The sequence below is a fragment of the Schistocerca cancellata genome, chromosome 11 (genome assembly GCF_023864275.1).
Source record: "Schistocerca cancellata isolate TAMUIC-IGC-003103 chromosome 11, iqSchCanc2.1, whole genome shotgun sequence".
Taxonomy (NCBI): Eukaryota; Metazoa; Arthropoda; class Insecta; order Orthoptera; family Acrididae; genus Schistocerca; species Schistocerca cancellata.
The window spans coordinates 90,877,431-90,904,950 of NC_064636.1; the positions used below are offsets into that span (position 1 = coordinate 90,877,431).

Here is a 27,520-nt window from a genome sequence, read left to right on the forward strand (position 1 = left end):
CACAGAACGATACTGGCCAGTATATGCAAGGTTGTGACATTAGGCAAGGAAGAGCACAAGTTCAAAGAAAATAAAGAAACTACACTGCAGTTCTAAAAAGTGTGTCAAATTATGCCACCTCTAGAATCCAATTCACAGGAAAATTAAATGCTTTTATCAGAACCAGACACAAACTTCCTATATCCCACGTTGAAGGAATCTGCGTGGCTGTATAAGGAGAGGCGATATTTTCCGACCGCATATTTAACACAGTGCTAGCACCCGCGACCGCCCGCGGCCAGCGACCTGGGCGAATTCGTGTGTTGTCGCAGTGGCCGAGCCGCGTCGCTCAGCTGGCCGTGCAGACCGCCCGCCGAGCCTCGTCATGCCGCTGTATGCAAATATTGCAACAGATAAGAATTTATTTTGCGACCACACATCGCTGTACTTTTCAGCGGAACTGGGGGAAAACGCATCTAAAACCAATCTTTTTTGTTAGTTCTTTATTTGAGTTTCAATGAATGAAACAATTAATCGTTAAACTGATAAAAGTGTTTTGAAAACAAGATTGTACAAAATTAATTTTATTTTCTTTTTTGGCGTGGTACGAGCAGGAAACAGGTGGGCAAAGTTTGTGCGCAAGTTACAAATGATCGTTGAGAATTGGGAAGGCAGGGAAACCCTTTGCTGCTGGGAATCTCATCAAGGATTGCCTGGTCGACTCGGCGGCTTCTATTTGTCCACCACACCTCACGGAAAAATTTGAAAAAAATAGCTCTTTCCACGGAAAAATTTGAAAAAAATAGCTCTTTCGCCTCAAACTGTTGCTCGCTGAGCAGCAATTAATGGAGAGAGCGGCAAACTTAATTTCATTTTCTATTCGAGGTGTCACCGAAGAATTTCTCAATCTTATACCATTAAAAGACAGAACCACGGTTTTGGATATTTTTCTAGCCGTGGAAAACGTGTTAGAATCAATGGGTGGGTTTAAAATGGGAACGCCTGATCAGTGTAACAAGGGATGGAGGCCCTGTGCTACGAGGAATACGCACTGGATTTCTGAGTTACGTGAGGTCAAAAATGGCTGAAGTTGGCTGTTCCTTACTCGCAACAGCCCATTGTCTGTGCGAAGACTGTCAACATAACAAATGTTATGGACACAGTTCTTCGAACGGTTAATTATCTTCACTCGCATGGACTCTCACATTGCCAATTTAAAGAATTTCTGGCTGATGTCGAGGCAGATTACCCGGACATCCCCTACCACACTGAAGTAAGATGGCTGAGCAGAAGAAAGGTGCTTCATCGGTTTTTCTCCTTGAGGGACAAAATAAATACCTTTTTGGAAATGAAAGGTCGTCCAGACGAATTACTTTGTGATCCTAAGTGCGTGGCGAATTTGGCTTTTTTGAGTGACCTTACTGGTCATTTAAATACTTTGAACATTTCACTCCAACACGAAAATCACAATATCGTTGATTTAGAGCAGGCGATTGAAGCATTAAAAAAATTACAAGAACGAATTACAAGAACGGTTGGAAAACAGATTTTTGGATATAAAAGCGCTTCAGTCGGCCTTAGATATATTTTTTCGCCCGTTTTCCCTTCGGCATAGGACGTCTCACAAGTGCTTCAACTAAAGCTGATTGACCTGCAGTGCGACATCTGCCTGAAGGACCGCTTTCGCATGTGTAAAACTTCAGATGACTTTTACAGCTGTCTTCCATGAGAGAAATATCCTCTTTTGCACAATCACGCGGTCTAAGTTCTCTCAATGCTCGGTTCCACGTATATCTGTGAGCACTTTTTCTCTCTTTTAAAGCTTGCTAAAACTAAGAACCGTTGAATACTTGGCGATAAAAATTTGACTAATTCTTTGAGGTTACAAGTCTCAGGGAATATTGTATCAAACATTGACAAAACCGTTTCCTCGAAAAAGAAAAAAGTGTAAAATGTTAATTGTCTTCTTTAACAATGTTGACTGTAAGAATTAAAGAGCTTTATAACCTTTATAACCTATTTTTTAATATTTTCAAACTTGATCGGTTAAAATTATTACGTACAAAACAGCAAACTAAGGATCCGATTTCTAAACTCTAAAAAGGGATACAAAGAGATGTAGCCCGAAGTATAACAAAAAATACTTACTTGTAACTGCTAACAGTAAAAAATGAGACTCTATATCCCTTACATAAAGTTATTTCTAAAATAGAATATTTATAACTCTAGTTCATTTAAGAAACTGATATATTTTTCAGAAGACGCCTATTGTACATATGACGAGTATGCACGTGCAGCGGCCGGCCGGAGTGGCCGTGCGGTTCTAGACGCTACAGTCTGGAGCCGAGTGACTGCTACAGTCACAGGTTCGAATCCTGCCTCGGGCACGGATGTGTGTGATGTCCTTAGGTTAGTTAGGTTTACTTAGTTCTAAGTTCTAGGCGACTGATGACCTCAGCAGTTAAGTCGCATCGTACTCAGAGCCATTTGAACCATTTTTGTATGTGCTGTACTAACAGAATGAACGTGTGGGTCAGAAAACACCTAAGATGTTCTTCGATTCTTGTTTTGGATATTGTTGTCTAAAGCTTTGTGCAGTAATTCTGCCACACAAACACTAGTTGTTACCTAAACGGAAAATGGTTTGCTCGTTTTACCGCTCATCGGCCTGTTTTACAGAGGTGCGCTTCCTCGGTTATTTTGTTTGCGTTGGATCTGACTGCGGGACAGTCCACCGTAGAGCAGTGGTGTGCGGTCTCTCTCTCTCGCTCCTATGTCGACACTAGCGACACACGGTCGCGGACGGGGCGCTGAACTACACTGCCTGGCAGCTGCGGGTGCAATTCTTGGATGAGACTGCCCTAGAGCATACCGTATCATTTACAATCAGTTGTGGAGGAAAGCATCTAACAGCAACAGCGTGCCGGGACAATTGCCCTTGGGCATTTTCTATTATTATCATGACCCAAAAGAAATCATTAATGGCAAGAAAACTTAACTGTCTTTGCGTCAACTCGTGAGCACTGAATCGGGCTAACCACCCCCGACACATGTGTGCTGCCTCATATTCGTGAAATACTCTAGCAATTGGGAAACTGTACATATTCTACTACTCTACCTACGAAGACAGGCTATCGTCAAATTGCAATCTCACCTCGGGACACACCCGACACTGCATTTGTCACATCTTCTAGACTGTACGAGTTTCTTAGACTGTCTTTTGGTTTGAGGAATGCACTGCACCCATCACTTTTCCCCAGTCTGCAGTATTATTACTGCACGGATTGGAACCCAACACGTATTTAGTATACCCGGATGAAATCGCTGACTTTTCACGGAAGATATAGGAACATGCTGAACAACTGAGAAATGTACTATTAGGGTTACAAGTTGTCAGCCTAAGGTTAAAGTTGGAAAAGTGTTCTTTAACACAGTGTCAGGTAAAATACCTGTGCCACATTGTAAGTTCTGCTGGCATAAAAGCTGACCCGCATCTCACAGAAGCAGTTGACAATTCCCCACCATCAAAAACTGTGAAAGAGCTAGAATCATTTCTCGTTCTCGCTAATTACTATCACAGATAGCCTTTAACTATATTATTGAAAAATAATACCTTTGACTCGTATAATGGAACATGAAATGGTGATGAAAAAAGTTAAAAGACGGTGTGACAAAACCCCCTCTCTTAACTTAACAAAATTTTGAAGAACTACTTATTCTACCATGTGAAGCTAGTTACTGCACTCTATTCCATGTTTTTAGTCAGAAGAAACATGATGAAAAGGAACCAGTCGGTTACACATTGCATCAGCACAATGGAGAGGAAATTATTTATACTAAATGTTTTACAGTAAGTTGAGCGAGCTCATGCTAATTTTAGAAAGTCCGAGTAATTGACTGATAGGATGGTCTCTGAAGCCGGGTGAATACAATTACGAGAAGATCGCAGCAAATTACACCAAATGATGATGCCCTAATCCAAACAGTTTGTGTCCAAAAGCAGATGAGGTACTTACAGCCGAATTGCAAGAGGTGCAGGAGTAGAACGAAGAATGCAAGCAGTACGCTACACTTCCAGAAACTGCATAACAAGTTTCCATTTTATATCGTAAACCACAAGGAACTCGGCTGGTAATACCGAAAGTGCTCCTGCACTATATTATTGTACAGCATCACGACTGCGTTCTAGTTCGGCATAGTGAAAATCGGACCACAATGCTCGTGTAGCGGCGAAGTATTTCTGGAGGGGTGACATCGCAATACTGAAGATTATATTTGCGCTCGCATTCCTTGTGCACAGTGAGCACAACAAACTAAACTCAGAGTGCTGCTGGAAACTCTGCCCGAGGCCTCGACACCTTTTGAGATGGGGAGCCGTGGACATCTTACAACCATTACCACAAACAACACAAGAACACAAATGCATTTTGTCTACTACTGACCATATTTCACTGTAGTTCACTGTATTTCAATGCAGTTCTAGTTCAAATTGTTGATATAGCAAAGGAAACTGAGGCAACAGTCTGGTTCTACCTTTCGGAAGCCCTGACGAGATTTGTGCAAGTTTACTAGCTTTTGAGAATTAATAAATGAAGAACTACCCTTTTTCATTCTAAAGCAAATGGCACGCTTGAGTGTGTTCACAAGACAATCACAAAGATGCTTTCTTGTATGTTAACAGAACTGATAATGGGATATGTACTTACTGCACACGGTGTCTGTCTGAAACAGTTGTATCCACGAATTAAATTTTGTACGGGCAAAAGTTGAGCTCCCTCTTTTAAGGAGATAGGCTGCCAGCAGGCACAGACTCTGGCAAAGTCAGGGGACCAGCCATGGTACAAAGCTACTTGGAGAAAGGTGAAACAGAATAATTTCCAGAGGAGCTCCTATACAGGTAAAAAGAGTAATAAAAATGCAGTCTTGGCTTTCTACCAATGGGCAGAGTGGGTCTTATTGCAAAAATCCTACAATTCTGATAGGAATGACAAAGAAATTCTCCCCGTGTTATTCACTAAGGTACACAGTTTCGTCCATAGATCCACCAACAAAGGAGTGTGGAAACTGCAGTGACTTGTTCATATTACGAAGATTCACTTAATTTGTAAATTACCTTGTCACTGGTCTTCAGCCTGGAGGAGCCTGCAAATCCCCAACTTGTTGATAATTCTAATTATGTCTGTAGCAGAGCTAAACTTTGACTAAAACCAGGACTCGTTGGCTCTGATTTATAGGAAGGCTTTTATTATGACTTTAATTACAAAACGTGATCAGAGGTTAATCAACTAGGTACATCTTGTTCTTAACACACTCCACACTTCCGAAGAATAACGAGAGTATCCATACATCAGCATTTACATTATTATAATAATCTTCTGGTCACCCGTATTCCTCGATCGCACAGTTCGTGCAGAAGATTCTTTGCTACCTCTGATTACTTTGCACGTCACTATGCCAAGTACAATATTAACGTCCTTAGGCACGGCACACAGCTTGTGTGTAATGCATCAGAAAAAATAATAAAACATATGAAACAAGACTTGCTCCTTAATAAATCCTCTTGCATAATAATTGACCTTTTAACTTCTGGACGATTTTTCCGGATAGACAAATGAATAGATTTTCTGCTAAAAAAGCCTGTTAATTTATATTCCAAATTGGGACAAGATTTCACCCTACATCAACAAAATGGTTCACTTCCAAAAACTGTGGCTCCAAAACATCTGCTAAATCTTGTTTTCTTCCTATTTGATGGCAACATACCGTGTCTTGCACTTTGTCTGCTGCTGTAAAAAGGCACCTGTGCTCTTCACTACCACCAGCAATGTAACTTCACAGTTCTCAGCTGGAAGCTGATGGCGTGAACAGCCATAATGCGCAATAGAAAAAAATAAATCAGTGACTGACACAGTAAACTGTTTTATTTATATTTATCAATAGTCACAACTTTCACAATGTTGCCCTTTTATGGACAAAACAATCACGTCCTGCACCTTTCACCCCTGGCAATATTTGTTAACATGAAAGATGCCACGACGTACCACGGCTTGGAGTCCACTTTATATGGTCACTATATGTCCCCCCATAACTGGCCAGGGGGACAGCACGCCAACAGAACCATGTCTAGCAAAGCACTGTTGTTTTCTACACAAACTTCAGGTTGCTGACAATTTTACTTTTTCAATATTACTTAAATTTATTTTTGATGTTACCAAATTTCTCTTATTAAGAAAGGCTTTACCTGCTACTGATGGGACAATGTCACACATGACAATTCCATCATTTTGGAATTTCTTTGCTGCGTTGCTGAACTTGAGAAGGGTGTGAGACACCATTTCAGCCTCTTGCCAATGTTATTCAGTCAGCACATAGATGAAGATGTGAAGGAAACCGAGGAGAAATCCGTAAAGGGAATTAAAGTGCAGGGAAAAGAAACAAAAACTTGTGTCTGTAAAATAAGGTTCCTAATTTTTCCCCCCACAGTGTAAAACATGTTTATTTCATGAATGTGTACATTTTTCGAAAGTTCAGACTTCAACCTATTTTTTACATAGTTGTCATTGAGGTCAATACATTTTTACATGCAGTGCACAAGCTTTTGAGTGGCCGAGCCAAAAAAAATCTGCCGCCAAGCTGCGCAGATACCTGAGAATCGCTTCTTCCAGCTCTTCTCTGCCGCCAAAATGCTCTCCACCCAGGTGTTTCTTCGTGTCAGGGAAGATATGGTAGTCACTTGGGGCTAAGTCCGGGCTGTAGGGTGGGTGTTTCACAATACCCCTTGCTAATTTTGCGATGAGCTCGTTGGTGGCTCTAGCAGTGTGCGATCGAGCATTATCCTGATGGAAACACACACCCTCGGACAGCATACCCCTCCTCTCGTTTTGAATTGCATGGCACAATTTTTGCAGTGTCTCGCAGTACCCGGCAGCATTGATTGCTGTACCGGTGGGCACAAACTCGCACAACAGTACCCCCTTCCTGACCCAAAACACTGTTGCCATCACTTTGCGTTTGTTCGAATTTTCACGATCTCGGAGACTCTGGGTGCTTCCACTGTTTGCACTGTTCTTTGGTTTCGGGTGTGCAGTAGTGCACCCGAGTCTCGTCTCCAGTGACGATGGAGTCGAGGTATTCCTCGTCACGAGTTCCGTGATCTCAAAGTAGTTCTCGGGACGCTTCAACACATTGACGTTTGTGGTCTTAGGTCAACATTCTGGGTACTCACCTCGCGCAAACCTTAGCATACCCTAGACGCTCCGTCAAAATCTTGTCAATAGAGGTTTTGCTGACATCAGGGATCATTTCGAAGAGCACACGAACCGTCACTCTTCGATCTGAGAGCACCGCTGCCTCCACTTTTGCGGCTGTTTCGTCAGAAACAGATGGCTGTCTGGAACACTCCTCATCGTGGACATCAGTACTCCCGTTCTCAAACTCCCTGCACCATTTTCGCACATGTTGTACGCTCATACACTTGTCTCAATAGATTTTGCATAGCTGGGAATGGCTTTCTGGCAGCACAATGTTTTTTGCAGACAGGAAACAGATCACCGAGCGCAGATATAGTAAACCGAATTACGGCTGCCAACAGATCGAAGTGCACTATACTCCATGCTCAAAAATAAGAACCTAAGTAGGAAATTAAAGCCGACACTTTACAAAACAATGATCAAACCAGTTCTTACGTACGGCAGTGAGACACGGGTACTGACGGACGCTTTGGAGGATAATCTGGGTAAGGGAAGGGCTGAGGAAGGTTTTTGGTCCTGTAAAAGGAGAGGTATGGAGAAATAGGACTAATGAAGAAATAAGGTCTCTGTACACAGAACCTGGCTTGGTAACCTCAGTCAAAATGGTAAGGCTAAGATGGTTAGGACACGACCAGCGGATGCCAGAAGAAAGGCTCCAGAAGAAGCTGATGATGGGACATCCTGGTAGTAGAAGAAGGAGAGGACGACCACACGTAAGATGGCTGGAAGATGTGGAAGTTGACCTGAGAGTAGTGAGAGTGAGGAGGTGGTGCAGGCGTGCTGAAAACCGAGACGACTGGAACTCTCTGATTGAGACGACCGAAGTCCTCAGAGGACCGTAGTGTCACGGATAGGGATGTGATGTTTCACACATGTGAACACATTCTGCACGGTATGTACCTCGTTATCTCCTCCGGCTGTACAGATTGTTCCTCTCTATTACAAGGAACACAGATTCATCACTGAAGCATCCTCGGGTCATAAATACAAAATTCTGAATCCCATTACGAAATGAAAACCTTGCGCGTGTTAACAGATTATTACAGTGATCAGCAAAGGAAAAATCTGTGTCCTCGATCTAAATTGCATAACTATCTTTGCCAAGACTGATCACTTACTTCCACAAAAAGATTTGAACCAACTCTGAAAATCTCCTTCTTGCAGTTATGACTGACAACTCGATTTAAAAATCTCTCATTGGTGAGAAATTACTCTGGATTTGAGTCTGCAATGATTATTATTTTTTTAAAGTCTTCCCATTGTTCTAAAGGAAATGTTCCTGTCTTGTTCATCCTTCCTCTGTCCTTCTGACTAATATTTACCACTTCCCTCCAAGTAAAATCTCTGTTCTACTCACAGTTTTCTGCCAATTTTCTTCTGCTGTCACTGGGAAACAATGGAACATTAGCAATTTTTCTGGCTGAAATGGTCGGTCAGGAGTTAAGGGACTAAACAGAAAGGTCACCAATCCCTTGGTCGACAGTTAGTTCATCTGAAGCTAAGTAGCCACTACATTCCAGTCTACTTTATTGTAAAATACTAAATGCGATACCGGCATATATAAAAATCTATTTTATAAATGTAACAGAGGGCACGTAATTCTGAACTGTTATTGAAAATCCATTTCTGGCACATAATAATTACAACACATATGTGAGAAGATTTAAGATGTTTTGGAATAAGACCTCATACATTCTTTATTTGTTCCACAATGTTTCTTTCCTAGCAGAATCTGAGTCCCTTCCATTGCTCACATTGTACAATTCAGACTGCTGCCTCATAGCTTCAATTAACATTTCGTCATTCTTTATAAAATTATAAATTTTAACAAATGAATTACTTTATGACAAATAAGAAAAATAATGATTAGCAAATACTTAGAACAACAAGTGACATCAAACACAAAAAACACAACGGAACAAAGTACAGCGGAGGAGTGCACGGCTGTGTATCGGGAAGAAATGAGCTCAGGTGTCACGTGATCGACAATGGACAATGACGTCAACTGTCAAAACTTTCTTCCCGAGAAACCTCGACCGTAATGTGACATAACAGCCAGTCTAGATTCTGCCTTCTGAAATCCACTGTGGAATGTTCTGACGGGATGCGACATGACGATCAGTGTGAACTGGCCTTTAGTGACATCTGCCAGAAATGCGATCGGAAGACGAATGTATGTACGAGTAGTAAATTCGACACACTGGTGGCACTACTCGTAACAGAGCTGAGAAGTAATTTACAGAGACGTTAAGTGTATGAAGACAAGAGGTCTCACTAACCCGATTAAGGGAGATAGGACGTCAAATGAGCCACTTGGAACAGGAGCGGCACCACAGGACATTTTAATTTCCACTGCCTATACTTTTACGAATAAATTCATAGAACTTGTCAGCATGACCAGGAAGGATTCAGGATTCACACTCATAGCAGTGGAAGTTCAAAAACATAGCAAAATAAATTTATTTTACATATGAAATTTATTTTTTCACTTGCTATTGGCTGCATTTGTTGCTATAGGTACATTTTTCTTCAAAAGTAAAAGAGTTTCTTCGATGAATTTTGTGCAGCATACAAACCGTACTTACTGGTGTATGAAACTCTAGAATCTTCCAAATCTACTGAAAACTGTGGTATAAACTGAGACAATTAACTATAAAAATAGAGTTTTTTCTAAACATTAAGTTTAAAATGTAACAGCTCATTCATCTTTTCATAAATTAAATAAATTCTAGAGTTTCATACACCTGTAAGTACGGTTTGTACACTGTGCAAAATTCATCGAAGAATCTCTCTTACTTACGAAGGAAAGTGTACCTATAGCAACAAATGTAGCCAATGTTAAGTGAAAAAATGATGAAATTTTGCATGTAAAAAAAATTATTTTGTTATGTTTTTGAACTTCCACTGCTACGAGTGTGAATCCTGAATCCTTCCCGGCCTTGCTGACAAAGTTTTATGAATTTATTTGTGAAAGTATAGTCAGTGGATATTAAAATGTCCTGTGGCGCCTCTCCTACTCCAAGTCGGCCCGTTTGACGTCCTACCCCCCTTAAGTGTCAAGGCCGTTACAGCATAAGGAATGTCTTCCAGTCAGGAGATTCAAAACAGTAAAACAAGTACACTAAAAATGTAATGGACATACATTCAACCAACAATAATGAAACACAGTGAGAGAAATAATTGTGGTTATCAGGGAGGTGAATGCATGGTGACAGGGGCCATCCCTCCCACAACCATCCCATCCCACTATTCATCAGAGTGCAACCTCTAAAACTAAAATAGGATGTGGCAGGAAGCACGGCAAACCCTGCCCCGGAAACACTTTAAAACAGGGCTTCCCAACATGTGGTACGCGGACCCCTTAAGGGTCCGCCGGCTCTTTCTTGGGGGTCCGCAACCACTTCTGACCAAATTGTGCAAAATAATGAGTAAAATATGTGTACTTTTACTTCAGGTCGTATTCCCAAGCAGCGTTTGTGGTTCCTAAGTGAGAACGCATACACAGTTTAGTGCCGGTGAATGCGGCTTCTCTGATCGACTGTTTCCTAACAGTACGGGGGTCGTTTGTGCGCCGGCTCACGGCACTGGATGCGCTGAAACCTTTCACGCGTGCGCGGAGCGAGCTTTGTCGACCGATCACAGCGCTCGCTGGCACGTATGCGGCTCCAGGCATCGTTAAATGTTAAACTTGCTTTGTCAGTGCACTACCTATTTCATAAGTCGATTTTTGACCAGTTTATTACTTCTAACATGGATCCGTGGCTGAAGTCAGCATCATTGAAGAGGGGTGCGGTTCCTCCATTGTCTTCACAAGGGAAGTTTTCAGTTGAAATGAACGAGCAGGGAGGATGACCACAAAGGAAGAACAATCACAAGAAGCTCCAAAGACTATTGATACTTCGGGTTGGGGGGGGGAGGGGTCACTGGGAATATGGCACTTGCATTAAGAAACTTTCAGTTCCCATGGGTTTTGCTCTGAAATTTAAAGTTATTGTGCTCTTGATTGACTAGGGGTCCGCCAAGGATTTTCGACTGTAGAAGGGGTCCGCCAGCTGAAAAGGTTGGGAAGTGCTGCTTTAAAACATTGTATCTGAGGATAGAGTAACAACTGCTTCAACCGCCTGCAAGTCATCCTCCGCCATTAGAATCAAAGAATTAGGAAGAGCGTGCTCAGTGTGGGGAGCAAGAAGAGGGGGGTGGGGGTAAAGGCTCTATTAACAACAACAATGTGGGAGTGGCACGCTACATAAAATAAAATTTCGAGTTAAAATAGTTTGAGCAATGAGGAGGGGTGCATAGGACAGTAGACTCCTTCCGGGAAGAACGGAAGGAGGAGTGCCGTGTAACTGTAGTCTCTTTGGTAATGCGAATTTTATTAGAGCCCACCTGATGTTGCTCCATCTCTGAGCCGTGCATGCAAATCCACACCTAGAATCATCGAAGCGGATGATGGGCAAGTATTCGCTTCTCTAGCTCAATGGTCAGCCAATCTATTCCCAGGGATACGCACGTGACTTGGAACCCAGAGAGAGACGAAGGAGCAGGCAGTACAATTAAGTCAGAGAGAGGTCACAAAAGAGCAGTTATCACAGCGTGACAAGAGTAACATTGGTCAACAGCCTGGAGACTAATACTTGATTCACTACAAACTGAAACACAGAGAGTGCAGATCTGCTTAACAAAATGTAGGGCTCAGTTAAGGTGTAATTCCACATGGCGAGAGCAACCCGAAACAACTGCAGACAGCAATGTTGTCGCCTGCAGGGGGTGCGTTGCGGAACGCAGCAAGAGGCAAACAATGCGATCGCTTGTAAGAACTACGTGTGGCGAAATGTTTGGTAACTACATCACGGTTATTGCGCTGTTACTGGAAGGGGAAGATGGTGACGTTTCAGAATAACATACCAGGAAGAGACGAATACCGCCTTTATATGAAGTACGACAGCAGAAGAAACTTACACAGTGTCAATTCAAAAACATGTATTAAGTGATGAGCACATATTCAGGAGCTATTGTTGTTTACATAAAAGACAGTTTAATATGATGCACAGTTTTATTAAAGATGAAATGAAACCACAGTGTCTAAGAAATACAATAAGTGCAGAACAGAAATTATTTTTGATGCTGACGTAAGCGTACAAAATTTCACAACTTCTCTGACTTTTGGCGTCAATGTTACTAATACCGTACACTATGCCAGAAGTGTGATGGTTGAAGGACAACTGATATCACTTGATGGCGTGTGTTGCACTATGCAGCCATTATTTTGTAGTCAGAAACAGTATTAACTTTTTTTATAACTTTGCTGATATGGGGGAAATTACATCAATGTCATCATCTTTGTTTTCCGTAAAAGTTGTCAGCAAATTTTGCTTGCTTTCTTTCCACATTTTTAATATTATATCGTCATTACTACCAACTTTACTGTGTTTTCTTTTTTGTACTGGTACACTATGTTCATCATTTGTTAACTCAGATATTTCATCACTAATTCGTACTGTATTTGCTTGACCTCTGGTAACTGTCTCTTAGAACTTCTGGTCCTTCTTACAGTCATCATCTATAAATGTAGATTATATTATGTAGTTATATGTTTTCACTTGTTTCAGATCCTTGGCTACCTGTCTGTGTCATTTGCATATCATATATCAACATCTCACACATCAAGAAATGTGAAATATGGAATGAAGGTTTAAAGAATGCCACGTCCTCTCAAATCAGATTTCACACGTTCTAAACAAGAAATTGGGCATAAATGGAAAATACCTTGTTATGTTGGTGCACCTGGGGCAACTATAAGGCATATTTTTGAAATAAGTATCATTTTGAAATAAAAACACAATAATTTGATTTTTTTTAGCAATTTTATTGTTACACAGAAGCCTGTACTTTAATCTACTTTTCTACACAACTCCCACAAACATAAAGGGACATAATGTATCATACACCCACCTTTTGAATACCACCCTGTAGAAATCTGTCACTTTATATCGATAACGACTGCAACATAATTGTTTTGACATCTTCGTTGCTGTCGTGACACTGACCACCCAGATGCTTCTGCAAATGCAGGGACACTTGGTAGTCACTGGGAGCTAAATTGGGGCTGTATAGAAGGTGATCAGATTGTTCCCACCCAAATGATGCAATCAGCTCTCAAGTTTGATCGGCTGTGTGTGGAGGGCACTGTCATAAAGCAAAAAGATCCCCTTACTAAGTCAGCATGCCACGCATTTAGTTTTGGATTGTGCAGCACCTTTTTTTAAGGTCCCCGTTCCTCAGTCTGCACATTCATATGACAATCTTTAAAATCTGTCGCCCATTTCCGTACCATCCCATTGCTCATAATAACGTTTTCTCTGTACACTTCACTGATCTGATGAGTTTCAACTGTTTTCACATCTTTAGCACTAAGAACACAAACCACACGTATTTATAGTCAAGGAGCCATTTCAAACATAAACACCCCGAAGGTCTCTGTAACAGCATCTGTGTCTTGCCAACAGAGCAGCACGGCAACACAGCATGCATGCACCGAATGCGGACTTCACCGCAGCGGCAGAATTTTAAAACTTTACTTACTTTCAAACAAGGCTCATAAATCTACAGCAACATACAGGGCTATTCAAAACAAAGGAACAGATTTCAAACATTTATTGCTTCAAAACAACAAGAGATAGAAACTCTCTTTCTGGGGAACAGCAAACATATCACACTGAAATTTACATAATATACTAACGTCTACAGTCTCTTGGATGTGTAAGACACACAAGCCTCTAAGTCAATGCAATGAAAATTATGTGACTGTCCATCTGACCATCTGTTAAACCCTTTTTTTCTCAGGAAAGGGTACACGTATGAGGTTAAAATTTTGTGCCACACATGTAGGGCTATGACACCTTGGCAGCTTAATAAACATTAGCTTTTAAGTCAATGCAGACAAAAGATGCAGCCATTTGGGTCATATGTTTTACTGCTTACAGACCCACTAATCAAAACCTATTGGGTACTGCCCATCGACCTACAGTCATAAAATTTGGAAGAAACAAGGTTTCACAGTACAAGGGAAAAAAAAGGATTGTTATTTTGCAATGCTGTCTACCTTCAAACTTAAAAGTAAAACATTTTCAGACGATTTGAAGTGCCTGGGACGGATATGTTGCCACCATCAAAAATCATCGAGATTCTCAATTCCTAGGGAGCGAAGGGGGCGACGAATAAACTTTCTGTGGAACCTTCAGAGCGTGAGATGTACTTGTTCCTGGCCAATTTCTCAAAATGACATTTTACAACTCATCCGTTACTAAATGTATCATTGACAATCACATTTTTAGCTATCGTACCATTTCTGACTAACAGTGTCAACAACATAAATTGCTAAAGGGCCAATTCAACTTAATGAATATGTTCTGTAGATTTTTTTTCTTTTTTTTTTTTTTTTTTTAATGCCAAATTATATTTTAAAAGTTACACTACTACTTACCTCACTATGAATATAGATGAGATTAGGACAGAATCAGATATGAATTAACACACTTCATAATGAAGCAGGACGTGTCATAACTTCTAAAAAATAATTTGGCTTTAACAAACTTTAGAGAATGGTGCAACAATCAAAACTATGAAAAGTATGTTGTCATTGTTTAAGAAATAATGAGAAACACTTCCTCTGCACATAAGTAGCAAATCTGTCAGCTACCAAAACGATAAAGTCAAAAGCTTCAACAACTTCACCCCTGAGGAACAACTTGTAACACTTTTGAAGTTAGAAAATTATGGTTTGACAGTACACACAACAATTTGGAGGGGAAATTTGCGACAGAGGAAATACTGTGTAACAACCAGTTTTGCAGTACCATTATTGAAAGATAGCGGCAGAGAATTTCTCAAATTAAGAATCAACACCTCGTGAAAGCAAATCTTCTCACTGCATGTCCACATTAGCTTTCACGTTGTCTGAGAACAGCTTTGGCCATGCATCCTCACTGTGTGTGTGTGTGTGTGTGTGTGTGTATGTGTATGTGTGTGTGTGTGTGTGTGTGTGTGTGTGTGTGTGAGCGAGCATGCGTAATAATTACACAAAATATTTAAGCACTCATATCTCACCTCTTTAACATGAGGAATCGCGGACACTCTGAATCCATCACTCGGTGGCGAATCCGTGGCACCCTGTAACAGTGAACATTTCATTTATATGTAGAAGTGTATTCTCAATCAAAATCAAAATTAAAATCAACGAAATAAATGTAAAATCATCATGTCATTCCTTAGCTGCTTCTATATTATTATTAAACAATGGAATATCCAGGATGCAATGTAACAACATTATGAGAAGGAAAGCTGCCACTCACCATATAGCAGAGATGCTGAGTCGCAGATAGACACAACAAAAAGACTCTCACAATTAAAGCTTTTGACCACTGGCCTCCATCAACCACACACACACACACACACACACACACACACACACACACACACACAATTGCAGTCTCAGGCAACTGAAACCCCACTGTCATCCAGTCCCTCCCCTGTTCCCATTCCAACACTACACAGCCGCCAATTCCATCACCACAACCAGTCTTTTTATTTCACTCCTTTTCTGCTACTACCCCTCCCCTCCCTCCCCACTTCACCCCAGCCCTCCATCTAATTTGCAGCACTTAACTCTCTGCCATCCCTAACATACTATCAGTCCCCCTCCCCACGCCAGCCTCCTCCTTATCCCCACCCTGTCACTACTCCCATCATGCTCTGGTGCTGCTGCTCGCAGTGTTGTTTCAGCTGCCTGAGACTGCAGTCGTGTGTGTGAGTTGCGTTCGCACGAATGTGTGTGTGTCTATTGTTAACAAAGGCCAATGGTCAAAATCTTATACTATTATTAATATTATTATCAACACCATCACCAAAGTGGTCCATCGATACAACTAAATAAAAGGCTGTTTGTTTTAATGCATTTCACTTCCCTTTATTAATGAGTTATCATCAGTGGCCGGTAATACATGCTTGTTGAAATTATACAACTAACTAAAAGGCTGTTTGTTTTAATGCATTTCACTTCCCTTTATTAATGAGTTATCATCAGTGGCCAATAATACATGCTTGTTGAAATTATACGAGGGGGGACGGAAAAGAAACCAGATTGTTGCCATCAAAAATTTTTTGATGAACATTTTTACAAAATTACCAGTCACCTTCAAAATACTCTCCATTACATGTGATGCACTTGTGAAGTCTCTTTTCCCTCTGTTGGAAGTGTGTTTGGAACTCTTCAAGTTTGACATTGCCCAGTGCCCTTTGCGAAGCTGTTTTTACCGCCTCCACATCGTCATAACGCTCCCCTTTTAGTGTTTTTTCATTCGTGGAAATAGGAAAAAGTCGCACAGGGCTAGGTCCGGCAAATACGGAGAGTGGGGAACGACACACCACCTCTGAGATGCCAAATAGTGGGTCACTCGTAAGGCCGTGTGTGTTGGAGCGTTGTCGTGATGAAGAAACCAGTCACCTAACTGTCAAAGTTTCGGGTGTTTCCTCCTCACGTCCTCTCGCAGACACCATAAAACATCCAGGCAAAAGTGCTGGTTAACAGTCTGGCCAGGGGGTACGAATTCCCGATGCACAATTCCACAAACATCAAAAAAGACAATGATCATCGTCTTCACATTTGACATCACTTGCCTCGATTTTTTGACCTGGGAGAGTTGGGAGTCCTCCACTGGCTTGACACTTGCTTGGTTTCTGGGTCATATCCGTAACACCAACTCTCATCCCCTGTAACGACTTTCTTCAAGAAGTTTGGATCACATGCAATCTCTGTTTTCAAGTCTTGACACACTCATGCAGATGGTTTTTTTACTCCTGTGTGAGAAGGCGCGGAACAAATTTAGTAGCAACACGTCTCGTGTGCAAATCCTCACTCAAAATCTGCTGACACAAGCTCCAACTGATTTCTGTCTCTGCTGAAATTTGGTCGATCGTTTGGCGACGATCCCCGTCGATCTTTTGGCAGACCTTTTCAATGTTCTCCTCATTTCAAGATGTTGAAGGGCGTCCAGAATGAGCTCGGTCTTCAACACACACCTCACGACATTTAAAGCGCCGAAACCACTCGAAAACCTGTGTGCGGCTCATAGTGTCCTCCTGGAAAGCTTCCTGAAGCATTTGGTGTGTCTCAGTTGCAGTTTTTTTTTTTTTTTTTTTCAGCAGGAAACAAAATTTCACACACTCTCTTTGTTCTTTTAAAGTTGCCATAACAACTTCGCAGAGGCAACCCACCAACAGTCAGAGAAACACAATACCACACTTGCACATTCAGCTCTACACTGACGCTGTCTGCACAGCTGTTTCATGAAGGTCTCTACTAATACCATCTAGCACGAGAACCCTGCACCACGTCTACGAGTGGCAGCACCCTCGGAATCCGGTTTCTTTTGGGTCCCCCTCGTACATAAATTCACTGTATAACATTTCCATCCAGTCACATTTATGTGACCACCTGCGGAAAGTCTGAATAACCACCTTTTGCAGCACGAACAGCTGCAAAACGTGAAGGAAGAGAATCAATGAGGTTCCGGAAGGTACCGACAGGATTTTGTAGCCGCGCCGAATCCAGTGCTGCGGCCACCCGCACTAGCTTTCTCGGTCGAGGACCCGCTGCACAAACAGCTCGATCGAGACCGTCCCACAAGTTCTCGAATGGGTTTAAATCCAATGAATTTGACAGCCAGTAAAGTACAGTAAACTTGTTCCGGCGTTCTCTGAACCACACACGTACTATCGAGCTTTGTGACACGTCACACTGTCCTGTCGGTAGATGCTGACGAGCCGAGCAAAAACAAACTGCGTGCAGGGGTGGAGATTGTATCTGAGGAGAGACACGTACTCGTGTTGGTGTCGATTCACTGTGCCTTCCAGAATGCCTAGATCACACAGGGAATGCCACGAAAACATAACACTCTTTTCTGGTTGCAGAATGTTTCCTTCCAGACATTTCACACTGTACTCGCCAACAACCGTCTGTCCAATGGAGCATAAAATGCGATTCACGAGGAGAGGCCATTTGTCGCCACTCGTTGGACATCCAGTAGTGATACTAGTGTGCAAATTCCAGCTTTCATCACTGATGACGGGCAGCTGGCACGGGTGCACAAATTGGGTATCTGCAGCAGAGGCCCGTACACAGCTATGTACAGGGTGCGTCAACAAAATGTATACATACTTTGAACTGTCATAGACAATTTATTTTCCATTCTACAAGGTTAAATATCTGTGAGAAAGTAATGTTATGTTTTTTCAACAGGTGGCAGCAGTGGCAAGGAAGTAACTGCAACACGGCGGACGTGCGTTTGAGCTTTGAAGCACGGAAGCAGATAATTAAGTGGTACTGGAAGTTTGAGAATGTAGCTGCGGTTCGAAGACAGTGGAGAAGTGAGTACGGTACAGAAGCACCTTCAAGGTCACGTCTACGAGACAAATTCAAAATTTGTGGAACAGTGTGTGATGTGCATAAAGGTCGATCAGGGTGACCTCGTGCCGATTAAGATAAGCTGTTACCGCACGGTGGAAGTATGTAGGTGCCCTGTCATGTTGGACATACACGCGCTGTTTTGTTTCCAGAGGAACATCTTCAAGAAGCTGTGGTAAGTCTTCTCGTAAAAACTTACTGTACATATGACCATTTAAATTTCACGCAAGAATAAATGGTGCCATTAACTGGTCACATGCAACACCACACCTGACATCATCATCATCATCATCATCATCATTTAAGACTGATTATGCCTTTCAGCGTTCAGTCTGGAGCATAGACCCCCTTGTAAAATTCCTCCATGATCCCCTATTCAGTGCTAACATTGGTGCCTCTTCTGATGTTAAACCTATTACTTCAAAATCATTCTTAACCGAATCCAGGTACCTTCTCCTTGGTCTGCCCCGACTCCTCCTACCCTCTACTGCTGAACCCATGAGTCTCTTGGGTAACCTTGCTTCTCCCATGCGTGTAACATGACCCCCACCATCTAAGCCTGTTCGCCCTGACTGCTACATCTATAGAGTTCATTCCCAGTTTTTCTTTGATTTCCTCATTGTGGACACCCTCCTGCCACTGTTCCCATCTACTAGTACCTGCAATCATCCTAGCTACTTTCATATCCGTACCCTCAACCTTGTTGATAAAGTAACCTGAATCCACCCAGCTTTCGCTCCCATACAACAAAGTTGGTCAAAAGATTGAACGGTGCACAGATAACTTAGTCTCGGTACTGACTTCCTTCTTGCAGAAGAGAGTAGATCGTAGCTGAGCGCTCACTGCATTAGCTTTGCTACACCTCGCTTCCAGTTCTTTCACTATGTTGCCATCCTGTGAGAATATGCATCCTAAGTACTTGAAACTGTCCACCTGTTCTAACTTTGTTCCTCCTATTTGGCACTCAATCCGTTTATATCTCTTTCCCACTGACATTACTTTCGTTTTGGAGATGCTAATCTTCATACCATAGTCCTTACATTTCTGATCTAGCTCTGAAATATTACTTTACAAACTTTCAATCGAATCTGCCATCACAACTAAGTCATCTGCATATGCGAGACTGCTTATTTTGTGTTCACACATCTTAATCTCACTCAGCCAGTCTATTGTTTTCAACATATGACCCATAAATAATATGAACAACAGTGTAGACAGGTTACAGCCTTGTCTTACGCCTGAAACTACTCTGAACCATGGACTCAATTTACCGTCAACTCTAACTGCTGCCAGACTATCTATGGAAAGACCTTTAATTGCTTGCAAAAGTTTGCCTCCTATTCCATAATCACATAGAACAGACAATAACTTCCTCCTAGGAACCCGGTCATATGCCTTTCCTAGATCTATAAAGCATAGATACAATTCCCTGTTCCACTCATAACACTTCTCCATTATTTGCCGTAAGCTAAAGATCTGGTCCTGACAACCTCTAAGAGGCCCAAACCCACACCAGACATTGACACTTAATCAGCATTGAAATTGAGATACTACCGTGCCATTTGGATTGTTGATGCCATCTCTTGTAAAGGTTGCCTCTTCGCCGAACATTATGAAGCGACAGAGCTGCCAATTTCCATTTAACCAGACACAAAAGTGCAAACAGTTTGCTCAATCGTGTGGCTCTAAATGGTGAACTTCATGCACATGAAAAGGATACAGTCCATTCTCATGAAGAATCCCACATAACTTAGTTTGTGAAACATTCAGTCGGATAGCTAGGTGTCTCGTACTTGAACAAGGACTATGTGCTCTACTGAATTACGAATGTTTTCCTCTTCTGGAATGTCATGATGTTTTTCAGAGCGAATACAAATACTGGGAAGAGTATCAGTTTCTAGCAATGCTCGATACGTTCCACTAAATGTTTTGGCACTTGGAATCCTACAAAATGTACACCACCTCTCCATACTCCTGCGGTGAAAACTTGTATGGCATCACAAAGTATACTGCATACAGGAGACAATAACAGTAAAGGGTGACTGCAGTATCAACAACGCGGTTGTTACCCAAACGTACTACTCAATGCACTCGCCTTCCTAAGACTGATAGTGTGTCCTGTGAACACAAGTGTAGCGCTCCATACACCGTGGCATGTTTCAGAACTCTGTTGTAGCTCCTTAATTATGGATCTGATCACATTACTGTATTTACATTTTTTGTTCCAAATAACCTAAGGATAACCTCCAGCAACTGGGGCAGAACCTCGTGACTCACCCTGTATTTTATCCACAGTGGCACACAAACTGTTCGCAAACTCTGCTGTTTTAGAAAATGCTTCAACCCTTCATCCAAAAATCAATGGCTGTGACGTCAGATAAATCACTCCATTTCTGCATTACGACAACGACTGCACTGCTGGTGTTGCATGTGTGAGTTGTCACTGCACGTCAATGTCGAATCTAGGCAGTGGTCATTTTAATGTGACCGAATTGTGTACGAGGAAACTCGATCACAAATTGATTTTAAATGTGAAGACAAAGATGTTACCGGTGTACTTTGTCCGATCAAAATTATCTGCACGCATCTACGTATTGTCGAATTAACCACTAAATGTCACAAGAGATGGGCCCACCAGTACAAGAGAAGCCAGGCAGTACTGAAGCTTAGTGGCTTCAAATGCAGACTAGTCACTGGGTGCCAGCTGAGTAAAAAAACCATAAGGTACATTTCAACCCTCCTAACGCTGCCAGAGTTGACCATCGGTGATGTGACTGTCGGGTGGAAACGAAAAGGAACAATCGCGGCTAAAGCAACATCCGTGCAGGCCTAGTGTACTTACCAACTGGGAATGTCAACATTGCAGAGAGTGGTTGTAGGAGGGTCTGGGTTTGGAAAATGCTTCACAAATGTTAACTGCTATCAAATTTAGCACGTACAGTGAAGTACAGAGGAGCAGGCATTACAATACGAGTGTGTTTTTTGTGGGTAGCGTGTGGTCCCCTTACTGCACTTGAAAAAAATGTTGAATGCATTGCGAATTGCGTAAAGTAGCGGACAGTAGAGGGACAGTCTACAGTCTCTTTGTATCATCATGGCAATGCACCCTGTTGTAAGGCAACAGTTTGTGGACAATAACATTCCTGAAATTGACTGGCCTGTGTAGAGTCAAAACCTGAACCCAATGGAACACGTATGGAATGAGTTAGAACATCAGTTTTGCTCCAGACACTAGCATCCTATACAGGGCGGAGAAAAATTGTGTCACGAAATTATAACCCTGGATTGCTGATGCCAGTACGAACCAAAATTGCTAATGTCGTGTAGCTCGATGGTGCACAATTTTTAAACTACAGAACCTCGGTACCACGCGCTGCAATTGGCCGCAGGATTGCCCTTTTCCCAGATGCTCCGGACAACACGTGACCGCGAATGCTCTGCCTGCCGGAGACCGCGACATATCCGAGACAGCCCCCACACTCGGTGGTAGGGCACCAGCTTTCCACTCTGGGGGCAAATCCGTCGGGGTCCCGACACATCTGTTGTAGTTTCGTGATAAACGTACTGGGCACAAACCCGTCAACATTTGTTACTTAGCATACAGAAAGTATCCAGAATGAGATTTTCACTCTGCAGCGGAGTGTGCGCTGATATGAAACTTCCTGGCAGATTAAAACTGTGTGCCCGACCGAGACTCGAACTCGGGGCCTTTGCCTTTCGCGGGCAAGTGCTCTACCATCTGAGCTACCGAAGCACGACTCACGCCCGGTACTCACAGCTTTACTTCTGCCAGTACCTCGTCTCCTACCTTCCAAACTTTACAGAAGCTCTCCTGCGAACCTTGCAGAACTAGCACTCCTGAAAGAAAGGATATTGCGGAGATATGGCTTAGCCACAGCCTGGGGGATGTTTCCAGAATGAGATTTTCACTCTGCAGCGGAGTGTGCGCTGATATGAAACTTCCTGGCAGATTAAAACTGTGTGCCCGACCGAGACTCGAACTCGGGGCCTTTGCCTTTCGCGGGCAAGTGCTCTACCATCTGAGCTACCGAAGCACGACTCACGCCCGGTACTCACAGCTTTACTTCTGCCAGTACCTCGTCTCCTACCTTCCAAACTTTACAGAAGCTCTCCTGCGAACCTTGCAGAACTAGCACTCCTGAAAGAATCCCCCAGGCTGTGGCTAAGCCATATTTCCGCAATATCCTTTCTTTCAGGAGTGCTAGTTCTGCAAGGTTCGCAGGAGAGCTGCTGTAAAGTTTGGACGGTAGGAGACGAGGTACTGGCAGAAGTAAAGCTGTGAGTACCGGGCGTGAGTCGTGCTTCGGTAGCTCAGATGGTAGAGCACTTGCCCGCGAAAGGCAAAGGCCCCGAGTTCGAGTCTCGGTCGGGCACACAGTTTTAATCTGCCAGGAAGTTTCATACAGAAAGTATTTTACAAGTTGTAGTTAGGACATTGTTTACTCAAAGCAGGTGCTCGAACTGGCGACCCTCTGACGCGACACGAGCTCAGTACCGTCGAAAGGTGTTTTGCCAAACTCTTTCAAAGATCCCTGGCATTGCCCTGATGTGATTGGTGGTATGTTGAATATAATCCATTAATTCCTCTTCATTTCTAGGTTGTTCTTGTCCAGGTGGGTGAACTAGAACCTTGAAGAATCCCCACAGGAAATAGTGCAGTGGCGTAAGGCCCGGTGATCGCGGGGGCCACGTCCTACGAGCACCTCTGTCAATTAGCCGATCGTCGAAGAGTTCATTTAAATATCTGCGCACGGCACGACTGTTACGTGCGGGCGCCCCATCGTGCTACAACAACACGTGTAGCCTTATGTCCAGGGGAACATGTCCAGCAGGCCCGGTAGAGTCTTTTGCAAAAAATAAAGGTAATTTGACCCGGTAAGTTGAGGAGGTAGACGGACTGGCCCAATCAGATGGTCACCCACAATGCCTGCCCAGATGTTGAGTGAAAATCGTTTCTGGTGTCCGTGGACGTACGTGACATGTGCATTTCCCTTCGCCCTGTAAGGAATGTCTCGAATGCTGTAAAGGCCATCCCAGTGGAAGGTGCACTCATCGGTAAACGACACAATGGTGAGGAAGTCGGGATCTCGTGCAACATGTCGCAGAAACCACCAGCAAAACCCTAGCCCGTGTTCGTAGTCCAACACAGGATTTAGGTCTTGCACAGGGTGGAAACTACTAAATGGACGCTGACCGTCATCCCTCAAAACCTCCCAGGCTTGCCGACGAATGGCCCACGTCGTGTCCACCCACTCGAGTACTTGTCGTAGCTGCTCCCTCAAAGTGCTCGAGAACAGTCTGTTCAAATGCAACATCCCATCTCGTTCGAGGTCTTCCGGCATCACTGCGATATCTCGCTAAGGAGCCCGTTTCGGCAGGACGCTGGTGAATTGCTGTAAATGTTTGCAGCTGTGGGTGGTGTCTTGCTGGGTACTGTTCCTCACATAACCATTGAGCTTCGTGCACATTACCATTGGCTAGTCCATAAACAAAAACCATATCTCGTTGTTCTTCGAATGAATACTGTGCTGACATGCTTACTGTATGACTAAAATGCAGGTGATGTGCGTGTGCTGCAAATGTGTGACTGACGTGAGGTGGAGACAAACAGCAAGACCTATTCGACACGTGTACAAATCACATTGGGGCAGTGACGGGTTGAGGGACGTTTTTAAGTGTGAACCGACAACCATAGTGCTGTCCGTCAACCGACAAACGGCAACAGGGTAATCCCGCAGCCAATCGGAGCGTGTAGCACCAAGTTTCTGTAGATAAAAAATGATGTGTTGTCGAGCTACACAGCATTAGTAATTTTGGTTCCTACTGGCACCAGCTATAGAGGGTTAAAATTTCGTGACACAATTTTTCTCCACCCTGTATTACCTTCTCTGACTGTGGCTCTTGAGAAAGAATGGGCTGCCATTCCTCCACAGACACTCAGACACTTCACTGAAATCGTCTGCAGCAGAGTTCAAGCCATCTCAGAGGTGAAGGATGGGCATACCATGCATTAATGTCCACTTATAGGAGTCCGCAACTTTTGATCAGATAGTGTACAACTGCTTTGAAAGTGGCAAAGGGTCTGAAATGGCAAAGATGCAAAACAGACACAAAAGTAAAATGTCAACTTGTTCCACTCAGATCAAACTAATTTTAGCATGCCTTTGGTTTACATTCTGTAGTGAAAACTGCTACTGGAGATTGCCAAGTCGTCACACAGCAGACAGCAGTCCAGTTTTTTCATGAATAGATAATTTTTTGTGAAACTTTTGCTGATTACTTAAATGCAACAGGGTTCTTCCAGTTAAACTGTGGCACAGATAGTCAGATACGTGCCTTAGACAAACTAGGAAAATGAAATACCTTTTCTCGCTTCACAGTCAAATCCGACGATGGAAAATTCACGTCAGCTCGCTTGACTGGATCTTCTTTAATAACACGATTTTTCACTGGCGGCCACACCTTGCGTAGTTTCTCTCCTCCTCCCAGATTCTCGCAGTCCTAAAACAGCACTCACATCTCATATAAAGAAAGGGTGTCCCTATGGAATGTTACTTTTGAGTGCATAACAACATACAAATTTATTGATCAAATTCAGCAATTTACATAGCATTGCAATGGACTCTACCTGTGTTTTTGTACGAAACGTATTACTCAAAAAACGGCACACTCTCCTGTTTTCGATGAAATTTTCCGTAATTTTTTGGCATTCTCGTGCCTACTTTTCTGAAATAACACATTGAATCACAGCTTTAAGTTCTGAAAGTGACTGTGGTTTGTTGGAATTCACACGAGATTTCAAACTCCACAGAAAGAAAGCACACAATGTCACATCACAAGATCTGGATGGCCGATTCACGTCACCACTGTCAGAAATGACAGGACCAGTGAATCTTTCTCATAAGAAGTGCATTGCTGCAAGCGATGAGTGACATATTATATATTCCAGTCCATTCCATTCTGGAAATCACCAACAACAGATAACGATTCAAATGAAGCCTCTGTCTCTATACCAGGTATTCCTCGTGCCATGATGAGGTTTAATTACACAACACCTCCTTTCTAATTACTTTTATAGTCTATTACCCTCTCCCCTTACCCTCTCCCTCCTAACTCATTATTCTCGATGTTTTTGCTATTTACCTTTTACCTCTTTAGAATTGCCCTTTGTTAACTTGCACTTAATGACAAGGGTGTTTTCCACCACTGTTCTACATGACAAAGGGGCCCAATATTAAATACTTTCAATGTCTAACTGAGTAAGTTTTTACTTTTTTTTATTATTTTTTTTTTTTTTAATTCACTCGCCTTTTAGCGATTTTAGATCTGCTGCTTGTTACATTCACGTGTTTGAGCTGTAATTATTTCCTCACTGTTCCAGTCTGATGACGCGATAACTGTGTGAAATGCATTGTTGGAACTAATAAACAATTACATAACTGCAACACAAACTGATTACTCATTTGAATGTGATAGGTTACACCAGGAGTGAGCAGTCTGTGGGCCGTATATGGCTCGCAGAAGAAAGTCACAATCGTAATTATCTGAACACGGTGTCTGTTCTTTTGGACCATTTTGATCCTGCAGTCATTACAAATCGAGACACAAAGGAAGTAAAGATATTTAGCTACTAGTGGTCATTGATTTACATTGATAAGGAGTCCTGGGTTCGAATCCCGGTCCACCACAAATTTTCAGCTTTCCCTTTTGAAGTAAATTAATTACCACTGGCAACTAAATGTCATCAATTCCTTTGCATCTTGATTCATAATGGCTGCAGGAGCAAAATGGTGTCGGTTCTTCTGGATACACAATTCAGGTGAAACTGGCCAATGATCCCTTTGGCTCAGATGCACACCACGCTCTGATCAGTGACACACTGCGAGTGATGAGGATAATTGGTAAGGGTCACTACATTCACAATATGTATACGAGTTGAGAATTTGAGTGTGACGCGAGTCGTGCTACAGTAGTCCGTGCAGTCACAATGACCGCTGTGTCCAAATGGTTTAGCGGTCAGAGCACCTGCCTAAGAACCAAGAGACTTGCACTCAAATCCTGGACTGGCGCAAATTTTCAGCTTTTGCTGTAAATCAATGGCCGCTAACAGTTAAATGTCATTAATTTCTTTGTGTCTTTACTCCTAATTATTTGTCAGCTGGGAATGCCTATCTCATCGGCGTATTTTGTTTTCTATTCTTTCTCGTTTAATATTAGTAAAGAATTATTATCTGTTATGGACATATTAGAGCACTGCAACCGTTGAAACTGAAGATAATTTATGATGAACTAATGAACCCAGAAGTGCTTCGCAATTGTCAATTGCTAAATATGTATGGGAATCGGGTATATGTCATGACACCCCCCCCCCCCACTTTCTCTGTGCGTTATCTACCCCCCCCCCCAAATCTCTCTCTCTCTCTCTACCTCCTCTTCACCCCCTTCCCCTCCCTCCTGACCTTCAGTCTTGTTTATTGTTTTTGCCAAAGAAATTGGGAATTGAAGTCACTTAAAATGAATGTGTAAATTGGTTGGGATTATTGATATACTGGTATGGGAGATCTCACCTGCTGCTGGATCTATGAGGGTAGTAGCTTACATGACAGTATTCTGCATAGTTTTAATTTGCAAAAGGGTAGCATTACAAAATTTTGCACGATACAGATTCTTCAGAAGTATTCTCACCATAAAGCAATATGCCATACTTACAACCACCATGTGTTCTGTTAAAACCAATATAGTTGTGTATACAATATTTGTTTAAAATTGTATACAAGGTGTTTGGGGAGGAAAGGTCAATATTTTAAAC

The 27,520-nt window shown here is 42.5% G+C and overlaps 1 protein-coding gene across 1 annotated transcript in view; it reads right to left on the bottom strand.

The window, feature by feature from the left end:
* LOC126108956 (uncharacterized) overlaps positions 1 to 15,400 on the bottom strand; it is a 251,267-nt gene extending 235,867 nt beyond the window's left edge. Inside the window, exon 1 of the mRNA XM_049914345.1 lies at positions 15,336 to 15,400. The gene's annotated coding sequence lies outside the window, so the exon portion shown is untranslated. The remainder of the gene's footprint in view (positions 1 to 15,335) is intronic.
* Between the last annotated feature and the right edge of the window lie 12,120 nt (positions 15,401 to 27,520).